Source organism: Nansenia antarctica (genome assembly GCF_963989245.1).
Source record: "Nansenia antarctica genome assembly, chromosome: 9".
In the NCBI taxonomy this organism is placed as follows: domain Eukaryota; kingdom Metazoa; phylum Chordata; class Actinopteri; order Argentiniformes; family Microstomatidae; genus Nansenia; species Nansenia antarctica.
In genome coordinates this window covers 7,571,371-7,598,908 of record NC_137679.1, presented here as the reverse complement: position 1 = coordinate 7,598,908, position 27,538 = coordinate 7,571,371, and positions in this window count along the sequence as shown.

Below are 27,538 nucleotides of genomic sequence, written 5' to 3'. Positions count from 1 at the left end.
GGGCTGTCAAGCGGAAAAAGCAATAAGGCTGTGCGACGAGGATGGGATTCGAACCCACGCGTGCAGAGCACAATGGATTAGCAGTCCATCGCCTTAACCACTCGGCCACCTCGTCATGCGCTCACTTTGAGCCAGTAGCGCTACCCACCGGATCTTGAAAGCCAGGACGTGTCAAAGCAGTTTTTGAACATGGAATTTTGCAGTGACCCGAGGCAAGATCTGTTGAAGCATTGAGCCAAAGCACTTCCATTTGGTGGTCCCAGCTGGTGAAAGGTTTGGTCAAAGTACTCGTCCGGGATTTGAACCCGGTACCTCTCGCACCCGAAGCGAGAATCATACCCCTAGACCAACGAGCCGTCTGAAGAAATTGTTCCCCTCCCCCGCAACGGAGCCTCAGGTTGGGAGAAGTGTCCGCCCTGAAAGGCCTAAAGAAGGGACTTTTATTAAGCCGTGATATATCATTGTTGCGGTCCATCCTCATGTCATGAATGCATTGGTGGTATAGTGGTGAGCATAGCTGCCTTCCAAGCAGTTGACACGGGTTAGATTCCCGGCCAATGCAAGTAAGCAAACCTTTTCCCAAGGGGCCCATGCCTGCAGTTCAAAAAGTGCTGGCCTGACACTGCAGGCTCGTTGATAAGGTGGCTTCCAACAACGCCTGTGCCTTCCATATTGAAGCAGTTTCCGACCTCAAAGAAGCTATTCGATGATGTCCCATTTGAATGTGCTCTACGAAAGACGTTCCGGATGCTTTGCATTGTTTCTCCACCACCAACTCCTCTGTTGACACGGTGTTCCAATGGGGCTGTCAAGCGGAAAAAGCAGTAAGGCTGTGCGACGAGGAAGGGATTCGAACCCACGCGTGCAGAGCACAATGGATTAGCAGTCCATCGCCTTAACCACTCGGCCACCTCGTCATGCGCTCACTTTGAGCCAGTAGCGCTACCCACCGGATCTTGAAAGCCAGGACGTGTCAAAGCAGTTTTTGAACATGGAATTTTGCAGTGACCCGAGGCAAGATCTGTTGAAGCATTGAGCCAAAGCACTTCCATTTGGTGGTCCCAGCTGGTGAAAGGTTTAGTCAAAGGGCTCGTCCGGGATTTGAACCCGGGACCTCTCGCACCCAAAGCGAGAATCATAGCCCTAGACCAACGAGCCGTCTGAAGAAATTGTTCCCCTCCCCCGCAACGGAGCCTCAGGTTGGGAGAAGTGTCCGCCCTGAAAGGCCTAAAAAAGGGACTTTTATTAAGCCGTGATATATCATTGTTGCGGTCCATCCTCATGTCATGAATGCATTGGTGGTATAGTGGTGAGCATAGCTGCCTTCCAAGCAGTTGACCCGGGTTAGATTCCCGGCCAATGCAAGTAAGCGATCCTTTTCCCAAGGGGCCCATGCCTGCAGTTCCAAAAGTGCTGGCCTGACACTGCAGGCTCGTTGATAGCGTGGCTTCCAACAACGCCTGTGCCTTCCATATTGAACCAGTTTCCGCACTCAAAGAAGCTATTTGATGATGTCCTATTTGAATGTGCTCTACCAAAGACGTTCCGGATGCTTTGCATTGTTTCTCCACAACCAACTCCTCTGTTGACACTGTCGTATATTTTTACACATATTAATAGCCTTCTTATATAACGTATATCTTACACATATAACACACATATATAACGTATATTTTTACACATATTACATACATATTACATTACACATATTTGAGGCATTTGGGGACAGATGGTCGCGGGGAGATTTGGGAATCGATTGTCGCACATGCGCACACACACACACGCACACGCACACCCCCAAGGGTATAGGCCAATCGGTTCGAGGGCAGAGGCCTAGAAGGAAGGATCACGATTGGCCAAGAACATACTGTGATGTGATTGGCTGAGAGACCGGTATAAAACCGGGGGACAAAGAGAGCTCCGTCTCTTGTCTTCCTCGGACCCCGTCGTGACTGTCTGTGTGTAAACCTGATCCTGTGTAATCTGATGACCCGATCTTGTCTTTTTTGAATAAATAGTCTTAACTTTGGTCAGGACTTTTTCCCTCATTTTTGATCACCAAACAGAGAAAATATACTACAAAGTGGCGAGCCAGCCAGGAGATCAAAAAATAGCCAGTCGGTTTGCAACTCTTCAACAAAGGTGAGTCTTCTGCTGAATAACCCTTCTTTGTTGGCAAAATTGACTGTGTAAATCAGATGGGCTATATTTAAAAGAATCTTGATGTGTTGAAGTATATAATTGGGTAGAGGTTAGGCAGAGAGCCGGGTTGTGAAACCTGTATTGGTAAAAACGTTTTAATTGTACGATATTTTATCGTGTGTGTGGTATAACAGGATTGTTCGATACGTTAAAATATCGTGTTTGTAGTACAGCAGAGAATGAGCTGCATGTAGGCTTGTTTTGGGAACAAGGTATTAGCATAAAAACTGAGGGAAAGACGTTTTCCCAGTGGGCTGATAAATGTGTTTTGTATCAGAAAATAGTCTGATGAGTATAAGGAATGAGAATTCTTGGTTGATGTGTTTTGTAAGTAAGAGCATAGTCCGTGTTTGTAAGCAGGAGAAAAAACGTGGCTCTAGTAGAAAGGACGCCATTTTTTCATTGTGTGAACGCATGTCAGACACGTGGACACAGGGCCCCTAGTAGAAAGGACGCCATTTTTTCCATTGTGTGAACGCATGTAGACACGTGGACACACAGAGCCTCTAGTAGAAAGCATACGCCATTTTAGGAGTATTTGAATAAGATTATCTTGGCAAATAATACGTTTAACTGCATTGAAAGATATTCTTGAAATTGCTGTGTCGTGGAAAATAATAATTATTGTGGAAAAGCAATGTTGTGTTGTAAAGATTTCTTTTTCTTTTTTGATCACCAAACAGAGAAAATATACTACAACACGATGTTCCAACAGGGCTGTCAAGCGGAAAAAGCAGTAAGGCTGTGCGACGAGGATGGGATTCGAACCCACGCGTGCAGAGGGTGTCATATATTTTCGGCCACCGGATGGTTTTGTGGCGCATTGAGCATTGACGTCACGTCACAACTGAAATCGACCGACAGCTTCGACTCGACTGCAGTATCTCCCGAAAGCCAAAGACATCGTACCGTATTTCTCGCGTTCTACAAGTTTACTTTCTTCGTTTGGTTAATAGGTAAGTCACAAACATTATCTGTAATAATCTATAATAAGTAGACATACAAGAGGGGCTGCAGAAAGCGGACAGTTTTCAGTTTACTGTACTTTTGCTGTACCACTATACTTGACTCGTTATCGGCCGTGTCCGGACGTGTCTACGGTAACATATATGTATATATATATATATGAATTAAACTATGATTTAATGGAAGCACAACAATCGTCTAAGCCAAGATGATTTAAGGTGATTAGAGAAGTACGTATGTGTAGGTGTTCTGGCCGTGTCAGCAACATTCTGTTTAGAAACATGGAGCGGCATTAGAAGTTAAACGTTGTGTTTGGAGTTAATAATTTTGGTCAGGCTTGTTGATGTTGGCGATCTCCGTCAGCGTGGTTTGGCCGCCTGCAAGCCAAACCTTCCTGCTGTGGCTTCACATCCCAAACAACCCTTATCAGGAAATGATTAGGCTTTTTCGTGATTCAGAACTGGGAACTTTTACTTTCTTACCAGTTGAGAAAAGCCGGGCTTTCGGCACCAGAACCCTGCGTCACCAAATGTTATCTCCCCCTTGTTCTTCATATTCAAAGCTATTTCGATATTGATTTGCCAAGCTACTGTACGGCTACACATCGGACAAGTCTGCTGTCTCAATACTTTGTTCAACAGTTGTTAAATGCTGCAATGCTAGTCTACACAGTTTTGCACAATGATAGCCTGGCCGTGTGTGGGTTTTGCGAACCGTCTTGCGAGTTGTTCATAGTGTTATATTATTCATGGTTGTGCAATGTTTTAGATACTACTGCAATGCTAGTCTACACAGTTTTGCACAATGATAGCCTGGCCATACTATACAGCATTAGGCTACTGTACATAATATGTACATACTAATGTGCAAATGATATGACTGCTGCCTAGCAGTGCCCACAATGTTGTCATTTAGTAAATCCCCCAGTGTTACACTGTGATATTAGGCCTGAATCAAATCAAATCAATCAGGTGTAATTTATATTATAGGACAATTAAAGTGTAAATGTATACAGTTTATTTATTTACAATATATTAAGCCGTGTTGGCTTTGGGACCCGGCACAAAAGCACCTGGAGGGAGGTTTGGGAGAGTAGGGCTGATGGTTATGCTGCCTTCATCCTCTCAAAGAAGCCTGTGCCAGGCACTAAAATGCACCAACTTCAGCAGTACCTGTTGAAGCAGCAAAGCCAGGTAACAGCTGCCCCTGCTCCACCCTCAACATTACCTGACATGGCAGCTTCAACACCAGCAGCAACCTCTGCCCCTGCCTCTGATCTTCCAGGTCAGTTAATAACAAACATATTCATAATTATTGGTTTACTTGAATAGAACATGCTATTTGTAACGACACCTTTGTTTCATTTCACAGTAATGGAGGAAGACGAGGATTTGGAAAAGGCGATGCTGAGTCTGTCTCCATCTAAGTACATGACCCAGCTGAGTGAGTGTACTGATACATCTTTGAACTCATGTCGACATGTCCAGATCAGTAATTTATTAAACTGTACTTCATGCAATGATAAAATACACATTTCCTGTGCTTCTAGGTCCACCAGCAGCAGCAGCAGCAGCAGCCATTGGAGCCCCGTCCACAGCTAGAGGTTTCTTCTCCATACGTCTGGGAGGATAATTCTGTGACCCACATTATTATTCTGCCATAATATCGTTTATTATTTTGGCCGTGTTCTGGCCTGTTTTGATGTGTGTTCTTCTGTCCTACTAACCACTATTATAAGGAATTAACATGTCAGCGATGTGGGTAAGTATCATGAATTGTATGATTATATTATCATGAATATGAATTCAATTTTTGCATGTTGGTATTGTCACTGATGTGTTACCTGTTTTTTTAAAAGTCAACATTGAACTAAATATTAATTCATAACAAGTGTAAACCGTAGTAATTCTCATCAGATGAGACATATTGAGACACATAGATCTTATTAATGTTCAAATCAGCTTGACAGACAATAACAGGTAATGACAGAATGTGTCTAACCCATTTACAAGCATGATTAATAATTACTAATGAAGCCAGGCGTTAGTGAGGGAGAGAATAACACTTTATTTTCCTTTACAGTGAGGAGAAAACTGACTGCTTCAGCTACACACTCGAGACCAGCTGAGGATGATGAATCCGATATGACTGCGTCTCCTTTGCAAGGTTAATACATGTGCATACAGTACTGTGTGTCCCATCTTTATTCACTGTCAAAAGTGATTTCCAGTTGTGTGAAGTTTCATGTTACCTGCTCCTTCAGCTCCAGTGAAGGTCCTGCTGCCCATACCTCCTCAGCTGCTTGCCTTGGTCACATCCTTAGGCCTACAGCCTAGCTCAAGACAGCAGGAACCTGCCGTGTGGGAACATAGTATGTAATTTCATTTTATTTATATTGCACACATGTACTATAACTTATAACATAACAATATAATAGTATTTACCTAATTCTAAGGAATCAATTTAAGCCAAGTCTGTTATTTTGATTGAAAGTCATGAGTGAATTGCTGTGGATATTTAACCATTGACACTTCTTTTACATCCTATTACCTTAGATCCTACATTACACGTGAGGCACCCTGCCCCTACCAGAGTAGAGCAGGATACAGTGCTGCCTCAAGGTATGTATGACATACTCTCTGGCATGTTTTTTAACTTACTGACGTCTGCGCACAGTTTCTTTTTGGTTTAACATGTTTCATGTTTTCATTTCATTTTCTGTCATGTAGCACTGCCACACCATGCTCCTCCAGCACAGCCTGCAGCCTCTCTCCCTCCACCCCCAGCACAACCTGCAGCCTCTCTCCCTCCACCCCCAGCACAACCTGCAGCCTCTCTCCCTCCACCCCCAGCACAACCTGCAGCTGAGCCTTCAATCCCCAGCCGCTGGAACTGCTCCCACCATCAGGGTATCTGGATGAAGACGGAGCTGGACGCCATGGGGCTGTGGCCAGGGTCCCGACCAGTGCGGCACCTCATGAACATGGTCTCCTTGTGGCGTTATCCACCTCAGCCCGAACTCATTGAGACCTGCTCTGAGCTGCCTGCAAAAACATATTTTCAGCTCCATCCCTTCTTTATCTGGAAACCAGAACACAGCATTATGGAGAGGTTGAGGAACAATTATGTCCTACCTTGCTTGTTTGATTGTCCCGACCCCCATGTGGCCTCTGCTGGTATTGGAAGGCCTCGGGTGATTGTTAGCACCAGTGGCCAGTACTACATTCTAGCCTCCCGCCTTACCTGCAAAGGTTGCAGGAAGTACTGGTTTGCTGACAACCCCGAGTGGCTGGACAAGCTACCAACCCGCTACAGGAACATGTTCCCAGCCTTCTACACACGGAAGAAGGCTGTCTGTAAGACGGTGATGGGTGAGCTGAGGCGTTCCAGCAGGTCACCGAACGACATGGCCAACCAGGTGATGGAGATGCTCCACCTGAAGTATGAAAGAGCCAACCTGGCCTATCTGCTCAGTGTGGAGAACATCAGGGATGCTGAGGCAGGGCTGTATGGGCGGCAGAGGACCATCACTGGGTTCTTACGACGGGAGGACTCACCTGGCCTGTTTGGGGGATATGAAGACGCGGATGGCTGGTGTGGAGTGTCTTTGACGGCATTCTACCTGACAGACTGCCTCCTCCAGGAGTTCAAACGGCAGGAGCCAGTACTTACCCAGCTCCTACAAGGCACCTTCGGACAGGTCTTCAGGTCTGGTCACACACGCAAAGTGGCCAGGAAGGTGGCACTGACATCTGGAACCATGTCATCATATGCGGTGATGAACGAGAACTGGATGATCCTATCCTGGGTGATGCTGCAGTCGGAGAGTGAGCAATCCCTGGAGTCGCTGTACGAGGGACTGGCCAACCGCTACAGTGCTGCTGCAATTGAGAAGGCCAACTACCAGTGGGTGGACAGGTATGAATCCTCATCCTCACATTTTTAGAACCAGTTTAAATACATATTTCACAAAAAACATGTTTCACTTTCTTTTAACATTCACATGTATGTGAGTAAAAGAGAAGATTTTCATATGTCAGCATTCTTTTCTGTTTAGATAATTAATCTACAAAACATGACCATTATTAATAACACATTTATTTTTTCTCTTTGTGTCAATAGGGACTGTTGTGCAGCATTCAGGATCCCAAACTCCCAGCCTCATGAGCATCTCCTGTGGTCTGCCTGGATGACCACAGAGGCTATCGTGGCAGAGGTAACATCAGGGAACTTGGCCAACACCTGTGCCTCGCGGAACAAGTTCAACAACAACATCACTGTTAAATTGGACTTGTTCCACTGCATGCAGCGGTTCACCAGGGAGTGTTTCTCGGAGCACCATGCCCTGTACAGCTCCTTCTGCCAGTACCTCTCTGCAGCGTTCAGTGTGGTGGACCAGGCTGACCTGCAGAAGCTGAAGGAGGCCTACTCCTTCTGTGGGATTGTGCCTGCTAACCCCACCAAGCAGCACACCCGCGCGCACTGCAGGACAAAGGTGCCACACCCTACTGAGCTGGTGCAGAGAGTGGAAGCAGTCATGAAACACTTCTACCAGGCCAAAGACCCCAATGATGTGTGGCTCTTCAAGCCCTCAATGCTGAAGGAGTGGAGGATCCAGCGGGTGCACATCCTGAGAGGCTGCCTGAGTGACCCTGAGGTGGAGGACGGGGTTCTCTACAGGTATGGGGGAACACTGCAGCTGAACCACATCAAGGGTGAGGGGGCGACTGTGCCCATCTGGATCAGCGTCAGGGGCACCTCTCAGCAGGAGGGCTACCATTTCCACCAGGCTCGGTGGGTGACAGGTAACCGGGTGTCCACTGAGCTTTTCCAGGCCCAGGGTTTGACTGGAGTGGCACGCTGGAACTTCCAGAGGCTGGTGGACCTGAAGATGCCTGATGTGGTCTTACCTGCAGTGTTTGACCCATTGCTGATGGTGGAGCTGAACATGGCCTCTGTGAAGGTGACAGGACGGGCTAAATATCCAGCTCTGCAGGTCTCCAACAGGGACACAGGGGAGAGGTTTGGACTCCAATACATGGAGCCAGGCTGTCGCCCTGTTCCACTTGACTGGGACAAGCACAAGGTGCCAAAGACTGTCCCAGCTCCTGTGGCTGTAGAGCCAGATCACCCTCCAGCAGCTTCCCCTTCTGCAGTGGCCATGGAGGGAGACATCCATCCGGAGGTAATCCAGAATAATCATATTCACTCACTCACTCACTCACTCACATAGTTAAACTCTATGATTATTGTTCCTAATGGTAATTTGGCCTCTATTTCAGGAAATGGCCGACATAGACAACCTCCTGGCTCTTCTCCTCTCTGCTGACACCGATCCAGACCCACTGTCACAGTCCTCACAACAGTCCTCCAGAATGACTGACCTGTGCCGGTCAACTTTCACAGTAGCTCCTGCTACAACCAAAGAGGAGGACCTGCTGGATACAGGTATTTAAAATTAGATAACATAATTATGTGTGGGGCCAACAGCTAATTCTGTTTTACACACCCACACACAGTTATGGTTAGTGTATAGTCATAGCTTTGTCATTAAATTCATATTTTAATAATAAAATGATAATACTCTCTTTCAGATCTGCTTCTGCCCCTGTCAGCCACACCACCACTGCCCTTGTCAGCTTCTCCCCGTGCTGCCCGCACTGGGCCCATCGAGACAGGAGGCCGCTGTGTCGCTGTCACACCCCTGCCACCTGCCCCAGTCAACCCACCAGCGGTGAACCTACCCCTGGATGCCCCTGCGAACCAGGCAACAGGGACAACCGAACAGGGGAACACGCAGCAACAGCAGCAAAAAAAGAAAATACTTACCTGTCGAGCGTGTGGCCAGCCTAAGTCCCGCTACCTTGGCGATGGCTCCTCCATTCATTTCTTTTACAGGAGTGCAGAGGTGAGGTACTTCTACTGCTCGAAAAAAGTATTCGATACCTACGCAGTAGAAGGCCTCACAAATGCACGCATGCCATTCACAGACTTTGCCGAGACAGCATTTTTTCAGCGGGAGCTTAATGCAACAAAACAAAAGGCGGAGGTGTTAAGAAAGTATAAAAATACACCAGAGAAACACAAGATGCCAGGGCAGCAGCCCTCCGGCCGCCTGTGCAGGTTCTGCCACCAGCCACTTAAGCAGGGTCCCAACAGTCCACACACACACACTACATTCCCTGGAGTGAGTGGGAAATATATTTATTGCCCTGCAAAGGTACTGTCTCTGTACCAGGCACAGGGCATGGTAAAGGAAATGACCTGGGTGGAGTTCCAACTGTCTGCATTTTATGAAACTGAGAAGCAGAGGTGGATGGTAGAGAAACGTGTGGATCTACCTCCATTCACACTTAAACGCACACACACATAGAGACACATAGCAGGGTAGGAGAATCTTCCTGTGTATTACAAATTCCTTTGTATTACTTTCCAGTGTATTATTTATTTGTATTAAGCTTTTGTTAGTTGTTATTTACAATTACATGGTTCATTGATGTTCAGTCATTGCAAATCGTTTTAAATATGTGTATATTATGTACATGGTGTAGCAGTTATGTGTGTGCTTTTTAATAAATCAAGTGTGGAGTTGAATATGTGTCAAAGTGTTTTTTAAAACAGTATAATGGTGACATTAAGATCAACAGTGAAGCATAATTAAGGTTTGAGATTTTATGACAGGATTTTTATGGTGCATCAAGGAGATGGCCGGTGTTATCTCCTTGAAGAAAGGTGTTGATGCCTCTTCAGGAAGACTGCTTGCTGTTTGTTGCCTCAACAGGGGGCTGCAGTCTGATAAGAGTGTAGTCTTCCAGTCTGTACTGCTTTGAAGAAAGGTGTCCATGCCTCTTCAAGAAGACTGCTTGCTGTGTGTTGCCTCAACAGGGGGCTACAGTCTGATAAGACTTGCAATCTTCCCACGGTACGATAGAAACTGGAAAGGGGCAGAATGTAACATTTACATTGCAATGTTAAACCAATAAATAGCATAAGATGTCCTGTTTTCTTTAATGAAATGAATTATAAATCATCAAAACATGTTGTGTTACATTAAACATTAAACAAGACTTTAAAAAAGAAAATATTTTTGACAGTAATGTCCTCAGGTGGATTCGAACCCATGGCTGAAAAGACGGCAAGAAAGGGTCAATAAAAGGTCAAATCTGCATTACGGGAATACTCGACTGGCCTGACATTGAAGAATAGATGTTTACTTAGTTGATATCTGTTGTTCCAATTGTCCTAAAGGAGAGGTCATGCATTGGCCGGTAATCGAACCCGGGCCTCCCGCTTGGCAGGCGAGAATTCTACCACTGAACCACCAATGCTTAGATGTTTGCTATATTTGACCTTGAAAAATACATGTTTACTTAGTTGATATCTGTTGTTTCAATTGTCTTAAAGAATTATTCATGCATTGGCTGGGAATCGGACCCGGGCCTCCCGCGTGGCAGGCGAGAATTCTACCACTGAACCACCAATGCTTAGATGTTTGCTGAATTTCACCTTGAAGAATAGATGTTTACTTAGTTGATATCTGTTGTTTCAATTGTCCTAAAGTATTTTTCATGCATTGGCCGGGAATCTGACCCGGGCCTCCAGCGTGGCAGGCGAGAATTCTACCACTGAACCACCAATGCTTAGATGTTTGCTGAATTTCACCTTGAAGAATAGATGTTTACTTAGTTGATATCTGTTGTTTCAATTGTCCTAAAGAATTTTTCATGCATTGGCCGGGAATCGGACCCAGGCCTCCCGCGTGGCAGGCGAGAATTCTACCACTGAACCACCAATGCTTAGATGTTGTCTAAGCACTGAACCACCAATGCTTTGATGTTTGCAGTATTTGACCTTGAAGAATAGATGTTTACTTAGTTGATATCTGTTGTTTCAATTGTCCTAAAGGAGTGTTCATGCATTGGCCGGGAATCGAATCCGGGCCTCCCGCGTGGCAGGCGATAATTCTACCACTGAACCACCAATGCTTAGAAGTTTGCTGTATTTCACCTTGACGAATAGATGTTTACTTAGTTGATATCTGTTGTTTCAATTGTCCTAAAGAATTTTTCATGCATTGGCCGGGAATCGGACCCGGGCCTCCCGCGTGGCAGGCGAGAATTCTACCACTGAACCACCAATGCTTAGATGTTTGCTGTATTTCACCTTGAAGAATAGATGTTTACTTAGTTGATATCTGTTGTTTCAATTGTCCTAAAAAAATGTTCATGCATTGGCCGGGAATCGGACCCGGGCCTCCCGCTTGGCAGGCGAGAATTCTACCACTGAACCACCAATGCTTAGATGTATGCTGAATTTGACCTTGAAGAATAGATGTTTACTTAGTTGATATCTGTTGTTTCAATTGTCCTAAAGGAGAGGTCATGCATTGGCCGGTAATCGAACCCGGGCCTCCCGCTTGGCAGGCGAGAATTCTACCACTGAATCACCAATGCTTAGATGTTCGCTGAATTTCACCTTGAAGAATAGATGTTTACTTAGTTGATATCTGTTGTTTCAAATGTCCTAAAGAATTATTCATGCATTGGCCGGGAATCTGACCCGGGCCTCCCGCGTGGCAGGCGAGAATTCTACCACTGAACCACCAATGCTTTGATGTTTGCTATATTTGACCTTGAAAAATACATGTTTACTTAGTTGATATCTGTTGTTTCAATTGTCCTAAAGAACTTTTCATGCATTGGCCGGGAATCGGACCCGGGCCTCGTGCGTGGCAGGCGAGAATTCTACCACTGAACCACCAATGCTTAGATGTTTGCTGTATTTCACCTTGAAGAATAGATGTTTACTTAGTTGATATCTGTTGTTTCAATTGTCCTAAAGACTTTTTCATGCATTGGCCGGGAATCGGACCCGGGCCTCCCGCGTGGCAGGCGAGAATTCTACCACTGAACCACCAATGCTTAGATGCATGCTGAATTTGACCTTGAAGAATAGATGTTTACTTAGTTGATATCTGTTGTTTCAATTGTCCTAAAGGAGAGGTCATGCATTGGCCAGTAATCGAACCCGGGCCTCCCGCTTGGCAGGCGAGAATTCTACCACTGAATCACCAATGCTTAGATGTTTGCTGAATTTCACCTTGAAGAATAGATGTTTACTTAGTTGATATCTGTTGTTTCAATTGTCCTAAAGAATTATTCATGCATTGGCCGGGAATCGGACCCGGGCCTCCCGCGTGGCAGGCGAGAATTCTACCACTGAACCACCAATGCTTAGATTTTTGCTATATTTGACCTTGAAAAATACATGTTTACTTAGTTGATATCTGTTGTTTCAATTGTCCTAAAGAATTTTTCATGCATTGGCCTGGAATCGGACCCAGGCCTCCCGCGTGGCAGGCGAGAATTCTACCACTGAACCACCAATGCTTAGATGTTTGCTGTATTTCACCTTGAAGAATAGATGTTTACTTAGTTGATATCTGTTGTTTCAATTGTCCTAAAGAATTTTTCATGCATTGGCCTGGAATCGGACCCAGGCCTCCCGCGTGGCAGGCGAGAATTCTACCACTGAACCACCAATGCTTAGATGTATGCTGAATTTGACCTTGAAGAATAGATGTTTACTTAGTTGATATCTGTTGTTTCAATTGTCCTAAAGGAGAGGTCATGCATTGGCCGGTAATCGAACCCGGGCCTCCCGCTTGGCAGGCGAGAATTCTACCACTGAATCACCAATGCTTAGATGTTCACTGAATTTCACCTTGAAGAATAGATGTTTACTTAGTTGATATCTGTTGTTTCAATTGTCCTAAAGAATTATTCATGCATTGGCCGGGAATCGGACGCAGGCCTCCCGCGTGGCAGGCGAGAATTCTACCACTGAACCACCAATGCTTAGATGTATGCTGAATTTGACCATGAAGAATAGATGTTTACTTAGTTGATATCTGTTGTTTCAATTGTCCTAAAGGCTAGGTCATGCATTGGCCGGGAATCGGACCCGGGCCTCCCGCGTGGCAGGCGAGAATTCTACCACTGAACCACCAATGCTTAGATTTTTGCTATATTTGACCTTGAAAAATACATGTTTACTTAGTTGATATCTGTTGTTTCAATTGTCCTAAAGGAGAGGTCATGCATTGGCCGGGAATCGGAACGGGGCCTCCCGCGTGGCAGGCGAGAATTCTACCACTGAACCACCAATGCTTAGATGTATGCTGAATTTGACCTTGAAGAATAGATGTTTACTTAGTTGATATCTGTTGTTTCAATTGTCCAAAAGGAGAGGTCATGCATTGGCCCCGGGCCTCCCGCATGGCAGGCGAGAATTCTACCACTGAACCACCAATGCTTAGATGTTTGCTGTATTTCACCTTGAAGAATAGATGTTTACTTAGTTGATATCTGTTGTTTCAATTGTCCTAAAGGAGGGGTCATGCATTGGCCGGGAATCGAACCCGGGCCTCCCGCGTGGCAGGCGAGAATTCTACCACTGAACCACCAATGCTTAGATGTTTGCTATATTTGACCTTGGAAAATACATGTTTACTTAGTTGATATCTGTTGTTTCAATTGTCCTAAAGAATTATTCATGCATTGGCCGGGAATCGGACCCGGGCCTCCCGTGTGGCAGGCGAGAATTCTACCACTGAACCACCAATGCTTAGATTTTTGCTATATTTGACCTTGAAAAATACATGTTTACTTAGTTGATATCTGTTGTTTCAATTGTACTAAAGAATTATTCATGCATTGGCCGGGAATCGGACCCGGGCCTCCCGCGTGGCAGGCGAGAATTCTACCACTGAACCAGCAATGCTTAGATGTATGCTGAATTTGACCATGAAGAATAGATGTTTACTTAGTTGATATCTGTTGTTTCAATTGTCCTAAAGGAGAGGTCATGCATTGGCCGTGAATCGGACCCTGGCCTCCCGCGTGGCAGGCGAGAATTCTACCACTGAACCACCAATGCTTAGATTTTTGCTATATTTGACCTTGAAAAATACATGTTTACTTAGTTGATATCTGTTGTTTCAATTGTACTAAAGAATTATTCATGCATTGGCCGGGAATCGGACCCGGGCCTCCCGCGTGGCAGGCGAGAATTCTACCACTGAACCACCAATGCTTAGATGTATGCTGAATTTGACCATGAAGAATAGATGTTTACTTAGTTGATATCTGTTGTTTCAATTGTCCTAAAGATTTATTCATGCATTGGCCGGGAATCGGACCCGGGCCTCCCGCGTGGCAGGCGAGAATTCTACCACTGAACCACCAATGCTTAGATGTATGCTGAATTTGACCATGAAGAATAGATGTTTACTTAGTTGATATCTGTTGTTTCAATTGTCCTAAAGGAGAGGTCATGCATTGGCCGGGAATCGGACCCGGGTCTCCCGCGTGGCAGGCGAGAATTCTACCACTGAACCACCACTGCTTAGATGTATGCTGAATTTGACCATGAAGAATAGATGTTTACTTAGTTGATATCTGTTGTTTCAATTGTCCTAAAGGAGAGGTCATGCACTGGCCGGGAATCGAACCCGGGCCTCCCGCGTGGCAGGCGAGAATTCTACCACTGAACCACCAATGCTTAGATGTTTGCTATATTTGACGTTGAAAAATACATGTTTACTTAGTTGATATCTGTTGTTTCAATTGTCCTAAGGAATTATTCATGCATTGGCCGGGAATCGGACCCGGGCCTCCCGTGTGGCAGGCGAGAATTCTACCACTGAACCACCAATGCTTAGATTTTTGCTATATTTGACCTTGAAAAATACATGTTTACTTAGTTGATATCTGTTGTTTCAATTGTAGTAAAGAATCATTCATGCATTGGCCGTGAATCGGACCCGGGCCTCCCGCGTGGCAGGCGAGAATTCTACGACTGAACCACCAATGATTAGATGTTTGCTATATTTGACCTTGAAAAATACATGTTTACTTAGTTGATATCTGTTGTTTCAATTGTCCTAAAGAATTATTCATGCATTGGCCGGGAATCGGACCCGGGCCTCCCGCGTGGCAGGCGAGAATTCTACCACTGAACCACCAATGCTTAGATGTATGCTGAATTTGACCATGAAGAATAGATGTTTACTTAGTTGATATCTGTTGTTTCAATTGTCCTAAAGGAGAGGTCATGCATTGGCCGGGAATCGGACCCGGGCCTCCCGCGTGGCAGGCGAGAATTCTACCACTGAACCACCAATGCTTAGATGTATGCTGAATTTGACCATGAAGAATAGATGTTTACACTGAACCACCAATGCTTAGATGTATGCCGAATTTGACCATGAAGAATAGATGTTTACACTGAACCACCAATGCTTAGATGTTTGCTATATTTGACATTGAAAAATACATGTTTACTTAGTTGATATCTGTTGTTTCAATTGTCCTAAAGAATTATTCATGCATTGGCCGGGAATCGGACCCGGGCCTCCCGCTTGGCAGGCGAGAATTCTACCACTGAACCACCAATGCTTAGATTTTTGCTGTATTTCACCTTGAAGAATAGATGTTTACTTAGTTGATATCTGTTGTTTCAATTGTCCTAAAGAATTTTTCATGCATTGGCCGGGAATCGGACCCGGGCCTCCCGCGTGGCAGGCGAGAATTCTACCACTGAACCACCAATGCTTAGATGTATGCTGAATTTGACCATGAAGAATTGATGTTTACTTAGTTGATATCTGTTGTTTCAATTGTCCTAAAGGATAGGTCATGCATTGGCCGGGAATCGAACCCAGGCCTCCCGCGTGGCAGGCGAGAATTCTACCACTGAACCACCAATGCTTAGGTTTTTGCTATATTTGACCTTGAAAAATACATGTTTACTTAGTTGATATCTGTTGTTTCAATTGTACTAAATAATCATTCATGCATTGGCCAGGAACCGGACCCGGGCCTCCCGCGTGGCAGGCAAGAATTCTACGACTGAACCACCAATGATTAGATGTATGCTGAATTTGACCATGAAGAATAGATGTTTACTTAGTTGATATCTGTTGTTTCAATTGTCCTAAAGGAGAGGTCATGCATTGGCCGGGAATCGGACCCGGGCCTCCCGCGTGGCAGGCGAGAATTCTACCACTGAACCTCCAATGCTTAAATTTTTGCTATATTTGACCTTGAAAAATACATGTTTACTTAGTTGATATCTGTTGTTTCAATTGTACTAAAGAATTATTCATGCATTGGCCGGGAATCGGACCCGGGCCTCCCGCATGGCAGGAGAGAATTCTACCACTGAACCACCAATGCTTAGATGTATGCTGTATTTCACCTTGAAGAATAGATGTTTACTTAGTTGATATCTGTTGTTTCAATTGTCCTAAAGGAGGGGTCATGCACTGGCCGGGAATCGAACCCGGGCCTCCCGCGTGGCAGGCGAGAATTCTACCACTGAACCACCAATGCTTAGATGTTTGCTATATTTGACGTTGAAAAATACATGTTTACTTAGTTGATATCTGTTGTTTCAATTGTCCTAAGGAATTATTCATGCATTGGCCGGGAATCGGACCCGGGCCTCCCGTGTGGCAGGCGAGAATTCTACCACTGAACCACCAATGCTTAGATTTTTGCTATATTTGACCTTGAAAAATACATGTTTACTTAGTTGATATCTGTTGTTTCAATTGTAGTAAAGAATCATTCATGCATTGGCCGTGAATCGGACCCGGGCCTCCCGCGTGGCAGGCGAGAATTCTACGACTGAACCACCAATGATTAGATGTTTGCTATATTTGACCTTGAAAAATACATGTTTACTTAGTTGATATCTGTTGTTTCAATTGTCCTAAAGAATTATTCATGCATTGGCCGGGAATCGGACCCGGGCCTCCCGCGTGGCAGGCGAGAATTCTACCACTGAACCACCAATGCTTAGATGTATGCCGAATTTGACCATGAAGAATAGATGTTTACACTGAACCACCAATGCTTAGATGTTTGCTATATTTGACATTGAAAAATACATGTTTACTTAGTTGATATCTGTTGTTTCAATTGTCCTAAAGAATTATTCATGCATTGGCCGGGAATCGGACCCGGGCCTCCCGCGTGGCAGGCGAGAATTCTACCACTGAACCACCAATGCTTAGATTTTTGCTATATTTGACCTTGAAAAATGCATGTTTACTTAGTTGATATCTGTTGTTTCAATTGTACTAAAGAATTATTCATGCATTGGCCGGGAATCGGACCAGGGCCTCCCGCGTGGCAGGCGAGAATTCTACCACTGAACCACCATTGCTTAGATGTATGCTGAATTTGACCATGAAGAATAGATGTTTACTTAGTTGATATCTGTTGTTTCAATTGTCCTAAAGGAGGGGTCATGCATTGGCCGGGAATCGAACCCGGGCCGCCCCCGCGTGGCAGGCGAGAATTCTACCACTGAACCACCAATGCTTAGATGTTTGCTATATTTGACCTTGAAAAATACATGTTTACTTAGTTGATATCTGTTGTTTCAATTGTCCTAAAGAATTATTCATGCATTGGCCGGGAATCGGACGCGGGCCTCCCGCGTGGCAGGCGAGAATTCTACCACTGAACCACCAATGCTTAGATTTTTGCTATATTTGACCTTGAAAAATACATGTTTACTTAGTTGATATCTGTTGTTTCAATTGTCCTAAAGGAGAGGTCATGCATTGGCCGGGAATCGGAACGGGGCCTCCCGCGTGGCAGGCGAGAATTCTAGCACTGAACCACCAATGCTTAGATGTATGCTGAATTTGACCTTGAAGAATAGATGTTTACTTAGTTGATATCTGTTGTTTCAATTGTCCAAAAGGAGAGGTCATGTATTGGCCCCGGGCCTCCCGCATGGCAGGCGAGAATTCTACCACTGAACCACCAATGCTTAGATGTTTGCTGTATTTCACCTTGAAGAATAGATGTTTACTTAGTTGATATCTGTTGTTTCAATTGTCCTAAAGAATTTTTCATGCATTGGCCTGGAATCGGACCCAGGCCTCCCGCGTGGCAGGCGAGAATTCTACCACTGAACCACCAATGCTTAGATGTATGCTGAATTTGACCATGAAGAATAGATGTTTACTTAGTTGATATCTGTTGTTTCAATTGTCCTAAAGGAGAGGTCAGGCATTGGCCGGGAATCGGAACGGGGCCTCCCGCGTGGCATGCGAGAATTCTACCACTGAACCACCAATGCTTAGATGTATGCTGAATTTGACCTTGAAGAATAGATGTTTACTTAGTTGATATCTGTTGTTTCAATTGTCCAAAAGGAGAGGTCATGCATTGGCCCCGGGCCTCCCGCATGGCAGGCGAGAATTCTACCACTGAACCACCAATGCTTAGATGTATGCTGAATTTGACCATGAAGAATAGATGTTTACTTAGTTGATATCTGTTGTTTCAATTGTCCTAAAGGAGAGGTCATGCATTGTCCGGGAATCGAACCCGGGCCTCCCGCGTGGCAGGCAAGAATTCTACCACTGAACCACCAATGCTTAGATGTATGCTGAATTTGACCATGAAGAATAGATGTTTACTTAGTTGATATCTGTTGTTTCAATTGTCCTAAAGGAGAGGTCATGCATTGTCCGGGAATCGAACCCGGGCCTCCCGCGTGGCAGGCAAGAATTCTACCACTGAACCACCAATGCTTAGATGTATGCTGAATTTGACCATGAAGAATAGATGTTTACTTAGTTGATATCTGTTGTTTCAATTGTCCTAAAGGAGAGGTCATGCATTGGCCGGGAATCGGACCCGGGCCTCCCGCGTGGCAGGCGAGAATTCTACCACTGAACCTCCAATGCTTAAATTTTTGCTATATTTGACCTTGAAAAATACATGTTTACTTAGTTGATATCTGTTGTTTCAATTGTACTAAAGAATTATTCATGCATTGGCCGGGAATCGGACCCGGTCCTCCCGCATGGCAGGAGAGAATTCTACCACTGAACCACCAATGCTTAGATGTATGCTGAATTTGACCATGAAGAATAGATGTTTACTTAGTTGATATCTGTTGTTTCAATTGTCCTAAAGGAGGGGTCATGCATTGGCCGGGAATCGAACCCTGGCCTCCCGCGTGGCAGGCGAGAATTCTACCACTGAACCACCAATGCTTAGATGTATGCTGAATTTGACCATGAAGAATAGATGTTTACTTAGTTGATATCTGTTGTTTCAATTGTCCTAAAGGAGAGGTCATGCATTGGCCGTGAATCGGACCCTGGCCTCCCGCGTGGCAGGCGAGAATTCTACCACTGAACCACCAATGCTTAGATTTTTGCTATATTTGACCTTGAAAAATACATGTTTACTTAGTTGATATCTGTTGTTTCAATTGTACTAAAGAATTATTCATGCATTGGCCGGGAATCGGACCCGGGCCTCCCGCGTGGCAGGCGAGAATTCTACCACTGAACCACCAATGCTTAGATGTATGCTGAATTTGACCATGAAGAATAGATGTTTACTTAGTTGATATCTGTTGTTTCAATTGTCCTAAAGGAGAGGTCATGCATTGGCCGGGAATCGGACCCGGGTCTCCCGCGTGGCAGGCGAGAATTCTACCACTGAACCACCAATGCTTAAATTTTTGCTATATTTGACCTTGAAAAATACATGTTTACTTAGTTGATATCTGTTGTTTCAATTGTACTAAAGAAGTATTCATGCATTGGCCGGGAATCGGACCCGGGCCTCCCGCGTGGCAGGAGAGAATTCTACCACTGAACCACCAATGCTTAGATGTATGCTGAATTTGACCATGAAGAATAGATGTTTACTTAGTTGATATCTGTTGTTTCAATTGTCCTAAAGGAGGGGTCATGCACTGGCCGGGAATCGAACCCGGGCCTCCCGCGTGGCAGGCGAGAATTCTACCACTGAACCACCAATGCTTAGATGTTTGCTATATTTGACCTTGAAAAATACATGTATACTTAGTTGATATCTGTTGTTTCAATTGTCCTAAGGAATTATTCATGCATTGGCCGGGAATCGGACCCGGGCCTCCCGTGTGGCAGGCGAGAATTCTACCACTGAACCACCAATGCTTAGATTTTTGCTATATTTGACCTTGAAAAATACATGTTTACTTAGTTGATATCTGTTGTTTCAATTGTAGTAAAGAATCATTCATGCATTGGCCGTGAATCGGACCCGGGCCTCCCGCGTGGCAGGCGAGAATTCTACGACTGAACCACCAATGATTAGATGTTTGCTATATTTGACCTTGAAAAATACATGTTTACTTAGTTGATATCTGTTGTTTCAATTGTCCTAAAGAATTATTCATGCATTGGCCGGGAATCGGACCCGGGCCTCCCGCGTGGCAGGCGAGAATTCTACCACTGAACCACCAATGCTTAGATGTATGCTGAATTTGACCATGAAGAATAGATGTTTACTTAGTTGATATCTGTTGTTTCAATTGTCCTAAAGGAGAGGTCATGCATTGGCCGGGAATCGGACCCGGGCCTCCCGCGTGGCAGGCGAGAGTTCTACCACTGAACCACCAATGCTTAGATGTATGCTGAATTTGACCATGAAGAATAGATGTTTACTTAGTTGATATCTGTTGTTTCAATTATCCTAAAGGAGAGGTCATGCATTGGCCGGGAATCGGACCCGGGCCTCCCGCGTGGCAGGCGAGAATTCTACCACTGAACCACCAATGGTTAGATTTTTGCTATATTTGACCTTGAAAAATACATGTTTACTTAGTTGATATCTGTTGTTTCAATTGTACTAAAGAATTATTCATGCATTGGCCGGGAATCGGACCCGGGCCTCCCGCGTGGCAGGCGAGAATTCTACCACTGAACCACCAATGCTTAGATGTATGCTGAATTTGACCATGAAGAATAGATGTTTACTTAGTTGATATCTGTTGTTTCAATTGTCCTAAAGGAGGGGTCATGCATTGGCCGGGAATCGAACCCGGGCCTCCCGCGTGGCAGGCGAGAATTCTACCACTGAACCACCAATGCTTAGATGTTTGCTATATTTGACCTTGAAAAATACATGTTTACTTAGTTGATATCTGTTGTTTCAATTGTACTAAAGAATTATTCATGCATTGGCCGGGAATCTGACCCAGGCCTCCCGCGTGGCAGGCGAGAATTCTACCACTGAACCACCAATGCTTAGATTTTTGCTATATTTGACCTTGAAAAATACATGTTTACTTAGTTGATATCTGTTGTTTCAATTGTCCTAAAGTATTATTCATGCATTGGCCGGGAATCGGACCCGGGCCTCCCGCGTGGCAGGCGAGAATTCTACCACTGAACCACCAATGCTTAGATTTTTGCTATATTTGACCTTGAAAAATACATGTTTACTTAGTTGATATCTGTTGTTTCAATTGTACTAAAGAATTATTCATGCATTGGCCGGGAATCGGACCCGGGCCTCCCGCGTGGCAGGCGAGAATTTTACCACTGAACCACCAATGCTTAGATTGTTGCTATATTTGACCTTGAAAAATACATGTTTACTTAGTTGATATCTGTTGTTTCAATTGTCCTAAATAATTTTTCATGCATTGGCCGGGAATCGGACCCAGGTCTCACGCGTGGCAGGCGAGAATTCTACCACTGAACCACCAATGCTTAGATGTAAGCTGAATTTGACCTTGAAGAATAGATGTTTACTTAGTTGATATCTGTTGTTTCAATTGTCCTGCAGGAGAGGTCATGCATTGGCCGGTAATCGAACCCGGGCCTCACGCTTGGCAGGCGAGAATTCTACCACTGAACCACCAATGCTTAGATGATGTCTAAGCATTGAACCACCAATGCTTAGATGTTTGCTATATTTGACCTTGAAGAATAGATGTTTACTTAGTTGATATCTGTTGTTTCAATTGTCCTAAATAATTTTTCATGCATTGGCCGGGAATCGGACCCGGGCCTCCCGCGTGGCAGGCGAGAATTCTACCACTGAACCACCAATGCTTAGATGTTTGCTGTATTTCACCTTGAAGAATAGATGTTTACTTAGTTGATATCTGTTGTTTCAATTGTCCTAAAGAATTTTTCATGCATTGGCCGGGAATCGGACCCGGGCCTCCCGCGTGGCAGGCGAGAATTCTACCACTGAACCACCAATGCTTAGATGTTTGCTATATTTGACCTTGAAGAATAGATGTTTACTTAGTTGATATCTGTTGTTTCAATTGTCCTAAAGGATAGGTCATGCATTGGCCGGTAATCGAACCCGGGCCTCCCGCTTGGCAGGCGAGAATTCTACCACTGAACCACCAATGCTTAGATGTTGTCTAAGCACTGAACCACCAATGCTTAGATGTTTGCTATATTTGACCTTGAAGAATAGATGTTTACTTAGTTGATATCTGTTGTTTCAATTGTCCTAAAGAATTTTTCATGCATTGGCCGGGAATCGGACCCGGGGCTCGCGCGTGGCAGGCGAGAATTCTACCACTGAACCACCAATGCTTAGATGTATGCTGAATTTGACCTTGAAGAATAGATGTTTACTTAGTTGATATCTGTTGTTTCAATTGTCCTAAAGGAGAGGTCATGCATTGGCCGGTAATCGAACCCGGGCCTCCCGCTTGGCAGGCGAGAATTCTACCACTGAACCACCAATGCTTAGATGATGTCTAAGCATTGAACCACCAATGCTTAGATGTTTGCTATATTTGACCTTGAAGAATAGATGTTTATTTAGTTGATATCTGTTGTTTCAATTGTCCTAAAGGAGTGTTCATGCATTGGCCGGGAATCGAACCCGGGCCTCCCGCGTGGCAGGCGAGAATTCTACCACTGAACCACCAATGCTTAGATGTTTACTGTATTTCACCTTGAAGAATAGATGTTTACTTAGTTGATATCTGTTGTTTCAATTGTCCTAAATAATTTTTCATGCATTGGCCGGGAATCGGACCCGGGCCTCCCGCGTGGCAGGCGAGAATTCTACCACTGAACCACCAATGCTTAAATGTATGCTGAATTTGACCTTGAAGAATAGATGTTTACTTAGTTGATATCTGTTGTTTGAATTGTACTAAAGAAGTATTCATGCATTGGCCGGGAATCGGACCCGGGCCTCACGCATGGCAGGCGAGAATTCTACCACTGAACCACCAATGCTAAGATGTTTGCTATATTTGACCTTGAAAAATACATGTTTACTTAGTTGATATCTGTTGTTTCAATTGTCCTAAAGAATTATTCATGCATTGGCCGGGAATCGGACCCGGGCCTCACGCGTGGCAGGCGAGAATTCTACCACTGAACCACCAATGCTTAGATGTATGCTGAATTTGACCTTGAAGAATAGATGTTTACTTAGTTGATATCTGTTGTTTCAATTGTCCTGAAGGAGAGGTCATGCATTGGCCGGTAATCGAACCCGGGCCTCCCGCTTGGCAGGCGAGAATTCTACCACTGAACCACCAATGCTTAGATGTATGCTGAATTTGACCTTGAAGAATAGATGTTTACTTAGTTGATATCTGTTGTTTCAATTGTACTAATGAAGTATTCATGCATTGGCCGGGAATCGGACCCGGGCCTCCCGCGTGGCAGGCGAGAATTCTACCACTGAACCACCAATGCTTAGATGTATGCTGAATTTGACCTTGAAGAATAGATGTTTACTTAGTTGATATCTGTTGTTTCAATTGTACTAATGAAGTATTCATGCATTGGCCGGGAATCGGACCCGGGCCTCCCGCGTGGCAGGCGAGAATTCTACCACTGAACCACCAATGCTAAGATGTTAGCTATATTTGACCTTGAAAAATACATGTTTACTTAGTTGATATCTGTTGTTTCAATTGTCCTAAAGAATTTTTCATGCATTGGCCGGGAATCGGACCCGGGCCTCCCGCGTGGCAGGCGAGAATTCTACCACTGAACCACCAATGCTTAGATGTTTGCTGTATTTCACCTTGAAGAATAGATGTTTACTTAGTTGATATCTGTTGTTTCAATTGTCCTAAAGAATTTTTCATGCATTGGCCGGGAATCGGACCCGGGCCTCCCGCGTGGCAGGCGAGAATTCTACCACTGAACCACCAATGCTTAGATGTATGCTGAATTTGACCTTGAAGAATAGATGTTTACTTAGTTGATATCTGTTGTTTCAATTGTCCTAAAGGAGAGGTCATGCATTGGCCGGTAATCGAACCCGGGCCTCCCGCTTGGCAGGCGAGAATTCTACCACTGAACCACCAATACTTAGATGTTGTCTAAGCACTGAACCACCAATGCTTAGATGTTTGCTATATTTGACCTTGAAGAATAGATGTTTACTTAGTTGATATCTGTTGTTTCAATTGTCCTAAAGAATTTTTCATGCATTGGCCGGGAATCGGAAGAAGGGACTTTTATTAAGCCGTGATATATCATTGTTGCGGTCCATCCTCATGTCATGAATGCATTGGTGGTATAGTCGTGAGCATAGCTGCCTTCCAAACAGTTGACCCAGGTTCGATTCCCGGCCAATGCAAGTAAGCGAACCTTTTCCCAAGGGGCCCATGCCTGCCGTTCCAAAAGTGCTGGCCTGACACTGCAGGCTCGTTGATAGCGTGGCTTCCAACAACGCCTGTGCCTTCCATATTGAAGCAGTTTCTGCTCTCAAAGAAGCTATTCGATGATGTCCCATTTGAATGTGCTCTACGAAAGACGTTCCGGATGCTTTGCATTGTTTCTCCACCACATCCTCCTCTGTTGACAAGGTCTTCCAACGGGGCTGTCAAGCGGAAAAAGGCAGTAAGGCCGTGCGACAAGGATGGGATTCGAACCCACGCGTGCAGAGCACAATGGATTAGCAGTCCATCGCCTCAACCACTCGGCCACCTCGTCATGCGCTCCCTTTGAACCAGTAGCTCTTCCCACCGGATCTTTAAAGCCAGGACGTGTTAAAGGAGTTTTTGAAGATGGAATTTTGCAGTGACCCGAGGCAAGATCTGTTGAAGCATTGAGCCAAAGCACTTCCATTTGGTGGTCCCAGCTGGTGAAAGCTTTCGTCAAAGGGCTCGTCAGGGATTTGAACCCAGGACCTCTCGCACCCGAAGCGAGAATCATGAATGAATGAATGAATGAATGAATGGACTTTATTGTCATTGCTACAGTACAGATACCAAACAACGAAATTTAGGAGGGGTGGCTCCCCTGGTGTTAGGAAAGGGAAAAGAAAAAACTTTTAAAAAAACATCACAAGAAGGGAAGGAGCTGGTTTACATAAATAAAGGCTATGTACACAATCCACTGTACTATACTGTACAGATAGACGACTAGGGTTGTCATATTGCACAATAGTATTGTTTCACGTTATTTAAAGTGTCACAGTTTGCAGGCTTGAAATGTACATGTTTGTGCCTCAGCACTACACCTGATTTTTTCAGTCCAGCAGCTGCCACACAATCCGTCCAGACTGTCCAGGGCCCAGAACTTAGGTCTTTGCTGTGTTCAGGGCCTGGACGGCCCTGTGGTAGAAGCTGTTCTTCAGTCTGTTTGTCTTAGCGGCCATGGTCCTGAACCGCCTTTTCGAGGGCAGCCTGGTAACGTCTACGTACCCAGGGTGGGTCGGGTCCCTGGAGATCTTGGAGGCCTTCCTGAGACAGCGTGTGTTGTACAGCTCTTCCAGAGAGGGGAGGGGGGCGCCGGTGATCTTCTGTGCTGTTCTCACGACTCTCTGTAGCGCATTTCTCTCCGCTGTTGTGCAGCTGGAGAACCAGTTGCAGATGCCGTAGGTGAGGATGCTCTCCACTGCGCCGCGGTAGAAGGCCACCAGTATCTCCTGCTTGTTGTGTTCTTTCCTGAGGCATCTCAGGGTGTATAGCCGCTGTTGTGCCCTCTTGATGGTGCATTTTGTGTTGTCCTTCCAGGACAGGTCATCCCGCATGTGATGTCCCAGGAATCGGAGGGTTGAGACTCTCTCCACGCTCTCTCCGTCGATGAGCAGGGGCTGGATCTCGGACTTTTTCCTCCTGAAGTCTACGATGAATTCCTGGGTCTTTGACTTGTTCAGCAGCAGGTTGTTAACCTTGCACAGCTTGCTCAGTTGCTCTACCTCATCCCTGTACGCCGCCTCGTCCCCCCCCAAGATACATCCCACCACGGTGGTGTCGTCTGCAAACTTTACGATGGAGTTGCTGGGGTGGACGGGGGTGAAGTCGTAGGTGTAGAGGTTGTAGAGGATGGGGCTTAACACGCAGCCCTGGGGGGACCCAGTGCTGAGTCTGAGGGCTGTGGAGGTGTGGGGGCCCTCCCGCACCCTCTGGGGGCGGTCGGTCAGGAAGTCCTTGATCCACGCACATATAGAGTGTGATAGGGCTGTTACGATTATTCGACGTCATCGACGTCATCGATTACGTCAATACGTCGGTTGCCGTAAAATGCGTCGGTTAGTCGTAAAAAACAAAATGGCTGCGACCAGTGCAAACACGGAGGCAGAGCCGGCGGCTAAAAGACTTCGCCCACGATCGTCCAAAGTATGGGAGTACTTTACAAAAAAAGAAACCAATGGCAATGTGGTGGTCTGTAAACTGTGCAAAAATGAATTGGCCTATCACAGCAGTACGACTGCAATGAACGAGCACCTCAAGCGAAAGCATCCTGGAGCGCTTTGTGAAGACAGCCGCAAGCTAGCACCGTAAGTCAGCGTTGTATTTCTGTTCACTTTTCTGGCCGTGTATCAGTGAAAAATGGATAGCTACTAGCTGGCTAGCTACGGTAGCCTTACTAGCCTATTGTTATTGTGGTGCTCGCACCTACTGTACGTTATCTAGCTCGTAGCTCGCATGCTACGTTAGCATCAATTTAGCTAATCATAACATAGCAGCGAGAGTAACGTTAGCTATGTAGCTGGCTAGCTACGGTAGCCTTACTAGCCTATTGTTATTGTGGTGCTCGCACCTACTGTACGTTATCTAGCTCGTAGCTCGCATGCTACGTTAGCATCAATTTAGCTAATCATAACATAGCAGCGAGAGTAAAGTTAGCTAGCCATGTAGCTACTAGCTAGCTATGTGTTGTGGTGATGGACAGACTTCTAAATGGCCATGTTGGCTAAACATAGCAGTGAGGTGGAAATTAAGGGGCCTACACATGATAAGAAATGTGTGCTTTTTTTATTTTCAGGAAGCAAAGCAGTGTGGAAAACTTTTTCCACAAAAAGAGCACAACTCCATGCACACCCCAGATGGCTGCTCAGCTTTCTAACAGCATCTTACAGATGATCGTCAAGGACATGAGACCTGTTGCTATTGTGGAGGGTCAAGGCTTTCGTGAGATGATCAACACATTTGAAGTTAACTTTTATATTTTATAATATTATATTTTATGTTGAGATTGTTATTGTTAAAGATTGTTACTGAGAGTATACGGTATTCCGGTTAGAATTTCACTTTTTTACAGAATTTACTGCAT